The sequence below is a fragment of the Mus pahari genome, chromosome 14 (assembly GCF_900095145.1).
Source record: "Mus pahari chromosome 14, PAHARI_EIJ_v1.1, whole genome shotgun sequence".
Lineage (NCBI taxonomy): Eukaryota > Metazoa > Chordata > Mammalia > Rodentia > Muridae > Mus > Mus pahari.
In genome coordinates this window covers 11,999,027-12,007,225 of record NC_034603.1, presented here as the reverse complement: position 1 = coordinate 12,007,225, position 8,199 = coordinate 11,999,027, and positions in this window count along the sequence as shown.

Sequence of the window (8,199 nt, the reverse complement as noted above, 5' to 3'; positions counted from 1 at the left end):
TTCAAATCCCAGCAACCACATGGTGGCTCATAACCATCTGTAACAAGATCTGACGCCCTCTTCTGGAGTGTCTGAGGACAGCTACAGTGTACTTACATATAATAAATAAATAAATCTTTAAAAAAACAAATTTAAAAATTAACTTACATTTATTTATTTATGTTTATATGCGTGTGTGTGGAGGTCAGTGGGTCTCAGACTGGCCATGCCTACAAAGTTAGGCAAGAGTCCAAGCGAACCAACTCACCCTCCCATGTGATCGTCATGAAAGGCACCGATTTTCTCCTGAAGTATTAGCTTCAGAGACATAGTCCGATTGTCCTTGAGCCATAGCTTCATGCCACTTGGAAAGAACCCGCTTATGACAAGAGACAGTGACAGCCCCGCGTAAGAACTGGAGGGAACAGCGTACCACGGCGACTTTATTAAAACCTTTGTTCTCACACTTGTAATAGTTGTGCTAGAAGTCCTATTCTCTTACTCTTATCCTATCTTTAAACTAGCTTCAATGAGTTCCTGTCAGTAACTACAGAAGCAGACACACTGCAGTGTCTGCCTCCCATACCTACTTCAAACCTTCCCTTTTGTGTGAAGTTCTTTCAATGTGGAATGAGGTGAATGGAGCCATTTCTTTGAATTATTAACTGGTGGTCTACTGGATTCCCACAACCTCTCTGTGCCTCTCTTCTGAACTTTAATGATGCTGTGTTGGTAGTTTGACATGTTGTAAGGGGGAACAATCAAATCATAGAAATCAACAGTGTGAGCCAGCCTTTAGCTTGCTTGCCTGGAACACTGCTGTCTAGAGCCCTTCTCAGCTGCTCCTCCCACTGGCTAGAGCCATGTCCTGATTTGTGTACCCCTTGGTTATACTGGGTAGGTAAGCATGCCCTGGTCTAGGCTGCATTTGAGTCTTTAGACTCACTAAGAAGGAAAGTCCTGCAAAAGGATTTAGGCCAAGGTCGCCATTGCGTGCACAATGCCAAGAGGCCCAGAGAAGGCTAGTTGCTTGATAGCTGTGGAGCCGATCCTTTGACTTACAGCCATAGCTAAAATATGGATTACTCTCTCTGCCCCTTTTAACTCTTCCTTCATTCCATCCTTGGCACACAAGTGTCTACACACCATTATTGAGTCATTCCAAAAGCTAGTGGCCAAGACCCAAGAACTCAGATGTTCATTTTCAGTACAGGGCTTAGGGTTGGAGAAGTTCTCCAGAATGAGGTCACTCTACATGAGGTGTCAGGAATGAATCAAGGGCGGGGAGACGGCCGTTGGTAAGGCAGGCATGCTGCCATTGTAGAGCTCCTGAGTGGGTGGGCCTGGGGAATTGTACTCACGTTGTAATGTCATTTGATGGGAAAGGTCAAGTTAAAAGGCCATGAGGTTGAAGCAGACACTAGCTTCCTCTGTCACTGCGGATGCAACGAGACAGTCATTCAGCCTAAAAGAAAGTATGTAGGCTTATACGACATATAAAGTTTGTTTTGGTGTTGTTTTTGGACACAGTAGTTCAGGAATTTGTTCTGGAAGTATGCCCTAGGTCTTTCAACCCACTGAACTGAGAAAGAACTTTAAACAGTTAGGGAGGAAGTTAAATAAGTCATTGTACACTTGTATACAAACAACAAAGGCAAAACTGAGAAGGGAACACAAAATATCCCATCCGAGTGTGGTGGGTGGAGCAAACCTTTATGATGGCACTCAGGAGATCGACACAGGAGGATTAGGAGTTTGACTCACTGGACTACCAAGTGAAATGCTGCACGCACACACACACACACACTAACCAGCCAACCAACCAAAACCAAAAAAAACCCCAAACAAACAAACAAACAAACAAAAATCAAAGCAAAACAACAACAACAAAAAGCAAAAACTCATAAAGGGAGCTGTATTCCCTAGAGAGAGGAACTAAAAAACTGGAGACCCTTTCGTTTTCCACTGTGTGGCGTGCATTTGAAAACCATGGGAGTGTTTTTACTAATTCAGTATCCTGATTTCTGATAAAACAAAAGCAAAAAAAAAAAAAAAAAAAAATCAAGTCCTGTAAACAACTCTTGGAGAGTCTTCCTTTCACTGCTCTGAGGGACTTGGATCTTCGGGTGTGGCAGAGACTTGAGGAAATTAACCGTGAACTCCATACAATGGTACATTTTATTTAGGGAAGTAGTGAAGATGGAAGTTTTTTCTTCTATTTCACAGGAAAAAAAAATGTGTGGAGCACAAGGATGAGTCTTTCCCCAAGACTGCATTAGTGACGGGGAGCTGAGGCGACCTAACCCTTGGTCCTGGGCACGAGGACTTTTATTAGAACAAGAGAGAGAAGTTTCCATGGGAAAGGGAAGAGTAAGCAGAGATGGTCTCCAGCAGCAGAATGGTTTCAGGAACACTGAAGTGCCGAAGGGCTGGAGCTCTGACAGAAAAATAGACCAAAATAGACACTACGGCTCTTCAACAGGAAGTGACCAGAAAAGCTCCATCCAGATTCCAGATGTAACTTGCAAGGCCTTGGCTGGAGAAATCTCATTTTTAGAATCAGATCAAGAAAGAGAGGGTGGGGGAGGAAGGAAGGGAAAAGACAAGACAAGAGAAGAAAAGAAAAGAAAAGAAAAGGAAAGGAAAGAAAGGAAGAGAAAAGAAAAGAGAAAAGAAGAGAAAGGAAAAGGAAGGAAACAGAAAGAAAAGGCTCTTGAGAAGGCTTTTCAAATGCAAGGCTCAGAAGAAGCTGGGTATGGTGGTTCGCACCTGGAATCCCAGGATCTGTGAGGCTAATGTAGAAGGATTGCTGAGAATTTGGGGCAAGCCTGAGCTACATATGGGGTGACAGAGTAAGACCTAGACACAAAACAAAACAGATAGGTTGTTTGAAGGAGTGCTGTAAACGGCTCTGCAGAATTAAGCTTTGAAGAGCAGGTATGGGCAGGACTTGCCCCATTTCTGCCAGTGCAGTCATGGGAGAGTAATGGAAAAGGACATTCTCCATCTCTGCACTTTGGCTTGGAAGAAAAAGCAGACAACCCAGATTCAGAGTAAGATGTGACAGTGACTGAACTGTGCACATGAATGAGCTAGAGCCTGGGAAGAGACTCCGTCTGCAGCTGTTTGTGTCTGGGGAAGCTCTGCCCTTCAGTGACACTCGGACGGGAGTTCTGCACGGTAGGTCTGCTCACACCCAGCAGATGTCTTCACCCACATATCTGTGTGCATAACCATCTCTTTAATGATCTATAACTTCCATGCTCCAGCAACAGAGAAGTTGAGCTTGGGACTTGGGACGGTTGCAAAGTGCCACATGTGTGAGTTATAGACTAATGTGAAACATGTTCGTTAAAAAAAAAAAAGGTCAAAAGAAAAACCAAGTTAAAAAAAACAAAACAAAACAAAACAAAACAAAACAAAACAAGACAGGACAGTGTCTTTGTAGCCCAGGCTGAGCATATGCCATTTCAGCAAGTGAGTCCATCTCATTAATGACATTATGCAGATCCGATCTAATGAGGTGATAGCATTTCAGTAAAATGCCTGTGAGTCAGAGAACCGACTTTGTTGAAGTTTCTGATGTTCTGATACTGTAGAGCGTAATGCAACAGCCATTTAATGGCAAAAAAGCAAATTACTATTTCTCATTCCTCACCATGGTGATGAAGCACAATGCTTGAGAGCCCTTTGGCCCTTTGTGGGATTTCCCAACCCATGTACCAAGGAATCCATAAGCCAGAGAGCAAAGAATGGATGGCTATGAAGCACGCCTGGCTTTAGTGCTAGCTGCTGCTTCACCATCTAGAGATTCAGGCCTAGTGGCTCCAATGATACACTGAGGAGAAAACAGAGATTCTGTATGGAGCCTGTGCTAAATGCCAACAGGGGAAGACCTCCAGAGCCTTTTGAGAAAATCCACACTCTGAGTAGTAAAAGCTCATGGTCTTCTGCTAAGTCTTGTGAAGGCTGAGCCCTTTACAATGACGCTGGATGCTGTTTGATTCTACAGCTCATAACTTGGATTAGTGAACATAAAACAGGAGAAGGAAGGAAGAAGGAGAAGGAAGAAGATGTAGAGGGCACATGACTTACCTGGGTCATATAACAACTGCTTTCCTCTCACAAGGCAGCTGCTGCCTCCCCCTCCTCCTTTCCCCTTGCCCTTCCCCCCTTCCCTCCTTTTCCCCCCTCCCCCTCATCTTCTCCTCCTCTTCCTTCTTTTTCTTCTTCCTCTTTCTCCTCCTCTTCTCTTCTTTCTTCTTTTCAACTTACGACTTTGTCTGCAAGGGGTGAAGGTTCCTCGCGATAAGCTGAGTGGAAGGAAGAAGCCTTGGCCTGGCCGACGGTTTATTCTGACCAACACTACTGATTGCTGTAGAAACTTTCAGCGTTACAAATCCAAATCTCCTGACCAAACAGAATGCTGCCAGCGAGAGTTCTGAGCATGATATTTGGCGTCTACTGTGTCTGAACTAAGCAGTACCTAGAATGATGGATGTAAGCTGCAGCAGTTAAGGGCTAAATACTAAAGGTTTGGTGGGTAGTCATGGGCTCACAAAGAAGCACGGAATAGACCTCACAGATAAGAGGAGAAATAGCTTAGGATTTCTCAGTATGAATCTGTACACTATGTGGATGTACCCCGGAGCTCATCTGAGGTCATGAGAAGTCATTTTGAATATATTATAAAGGAAACATGGCCAAGCATACGCTCATGTGGGGGCTGGAGAGATAGCTCAGTAGTTAAGAGTACTACTTAACTACTCTTGATTGCTCTTCTAGAGGTCCTGAGTTCAATTCCCAGTACCTATGTGGTGGCTCTCAACCATCTATAATGGGATCCGATGTCTTCTTCTGCCCTCTGCAGGTGCTAGACATACATGTGTTGCACCTACACAAATGCAGTCAAAGCATACCCATGCAATAAAAATAATAAAATAAATCTAAAAAAAAATAGAGAAAAGAGAATAATATTAATGTGAAAAGATTTCATGTGAAATTTGATTTAACTGTTTTTAAGGATAAATGGGAGTATAATTGTAATCGTTTAATTGTATTTAAGGATACATGGAATAATGAAATCCAGGCCTTTGATCTCAAATGTAGGAAATAGAGGCAGGGAGAGAGAATAGAAAGAATGAGGGAAAATGCATTAAAAGAAAAGTAAAAGTCTTGCCAGGGCAAATACTCAAAATCTTTGACCATGGTCTACATGGGAATTCTGGGATTGCTTAGCCTGGTATGACAAAAAACAGAGCCTAGAAATAGACTTATACAGTAAGTAGAAGGGAAGCCATCTAAAATTAAATACATAAAGGAATAAATATTTTGAGGCTTTGATCTTATATTGTAGGTCAAGAGTAGGGGGGTAAGTTTAAAAAAAAACTTACCTCAGACAGATAATAGAAGCTTATGTTAATTAAAATTATAATTTGTAAATTATATAAAGAGAAAGGAATATATACTCACAGACATTTAATCTCCACAGAAGGGAGAATTGAAATATACTGAGATGAGTAAATGACTGAGGCTTTTGATCTTAAATTATAGCTCCAAAAGCAGGGGTTAGGCAGCCTAACCTATCTCAGACAATAAGAACTTAGGCCTTGATCTCACTATTAAAAACTAATCGTGTAAGAACAAAACAGCAGATGGTGGGGAAGCACTATCTCAATAGATAATATTTGCTTAGTTTGTTTTAATTGCTTTGAGTTGTTTTCGTTACCAAAATGAAGATGATTATAAGTTTGGTGGTATTTATGATGCTAAAATTCCTCTGGGAGAGGCCAAGCTCTACCTTTAATGATTTCCAGTTACTGGACCAAGGACATGCTATTTTGGAAGAAAGGGTCTGTATTTGTGTTGACAGGAAAGGAGAAAAGGCTTTGGACCCCTTCCAAAATGATATGGATCAGATATGATAGGGGAAGACCCCCTAAAGATCTTGGCTATAGACAGAAAAGAAAAAATTAAGACCAAACAGGACAAGTAACTTGATCTGCTAATTTCTCAACATGGGAACAGCCCAATGATTGGCTTAGACATAAAAATGTCTCTAGCCAAAAACCTCAGCTAAATTTAGACAATAAATATTGTTGATTATGAAATCCTTAAGATTCTTCATGCCTTCCTTTATATGTCATGAATGAAAATTTATTATAATTGGCTATTGATCAACTTAACTCATAAAAAGACAGTTGTCTTTCACCTGCTCAAAGAAGGACCAAAATTGATTCTTAACTGCTCTGTGCACCTTGCACAATCCATACAAATATCTTAATAATACTAAAATTTTGGTGATAAGATTTATACATTGCAGAATGTACAGCTATGGCAAGATTCATCCTCCGGGACGCTGTTCCAGCCCCCTGCTTCCTGATGCTGTCCAGAGACCTGCTTCTAGAACAGCTTCAGGAACTGCTGCTGATTTCCAATGGGCTCAGTTCATCCAGCTTTTCCAATCAAAGCTTCAGTCACGTCCCCAGCTCTCTAAGCACACAGAGACTGGATAACATACGCTGAAGCTGGCTTTCCTAAGTATAACCAAATTTTCTAATTTTCCTACCCCTCCTCACTGCTTTAAAGACTTTTCTTGTCACTCCTATTCAGCAGGAAGAAGTTGTGGAGAGTTGCCATCCTGATCCCTTGGGTTTGGGTGTCTGCTTATGGGTATTTTATAAATTATAGCTAGGTTGTCATTTTAAGGAATAATTTGGAAATGGTCATGATTTTGAACAAGAAGGAAATGGCTGGGATGGATTACTAAATCTATTTTTAAACAAAACATTATATAATCACCATCTTACATTGGTAGACATCTTTATAATTGATACAAATTGAAGTTATAATTTTAAATTGATACAACGCTTATGGATTGATGCAGATTAAATTTTTAATTGATTTCTTATATTGCTACAAAATTTGCAATTAATATTGTTTCTCTTAGGTAAGCATCATTTAAGAGTACAAGGCTTAAAGCCAGTCCTTCTAATAACTGCTATTACAAACTGTATAAGATGATTAAATAAGCTGGGCAGTACTGGTGCACACCTTTAATCCCAGCACTTGGGAGGCAGGAGCAGGTGAATTTCTGAGTTCAAGGCCAGCCTGGTCTACAGAGTGAGTTCCAGGACAGTCAGGGCTACACAGAGAAACCCTGTCTTGAAAAACAAAACAAACAAAACAGAAACAAACAAACAAACAAAAAGATGATTAAATAGTGCAAGTTAAAAGACAGATAATAAACTCATGGTTATATTAGACTCTGGTCTAATTATATTAAGGGGCTTTCTATAATATTCAAATAAAAATAGCAAAGAGTAGTCAAGGTTCAACAATTCAGATATGTTTTATGTAGATAGTCTTATCAGAAATCCACAGAATATAACATTTGATATTAATTCATTATTAAAGATCATTTGACTAGAGACATGTTTGCTCCTGAAAGTACCCCCCTCTTAGTTCAAAGAAGAAACTGAGCATCAAAACCTCCATAGCAAGGTAGCAACTGGACAAAAATTGCCCTATTCATCTACAGACAAAAAATAGACACATGATATAGCATAGTCAACAGCTTAGCTCTGCCAAGACTGAGTAAACAAGTCCTTCAAAGTTCCTTCTTCATTTCAAGGTCTGTCAGCTGGTTCTGGGCCTAAAGGCTACTGACTGATGCGCCAACATTTCGAGGAATGAGGGACTATCCAGGTAGTCAGTACAAAGCAGTTAAGTTTTGAAAGCTATGTTTCGTGCTTCCTATATCTACAGGTAAAATTTAATTCATTCTTGGATTTCTGATAAGGTTGAAGATTACTTATTGTCTCATAATCAAACTCATATTGTTTAACATTGAGGAAGATGATTTAGAAAAGGTAGTTTTCAGATAATAATATAAGTTAAAAGTTAAAACATAATTCAAGTATAGAATTGTAAACTTTTAAGTCAGGATAAATAGTAAAGTACTTTATCTAATTGACAAATATGATCGATTGGATGAGCAAGTGCTCATACCCAGAGTCATGTCCTTAGCTCCTTATTGATCTTCTCAGAGGATGGCCTCTTGATTTTATTGATTTTTTTTCTATTTCATTTATTTTTGCCCTTTCTTTTTCTTCCTTCTTGCTTTAGGTTAGTTTCATCTCTGAAGGGGCAAGTTCAAGTTATCTCTCTTCTCTTCTCTTCTCGTCTCTTCTCTTCTCTTCTCTTCTCTTCTCTTCTCTT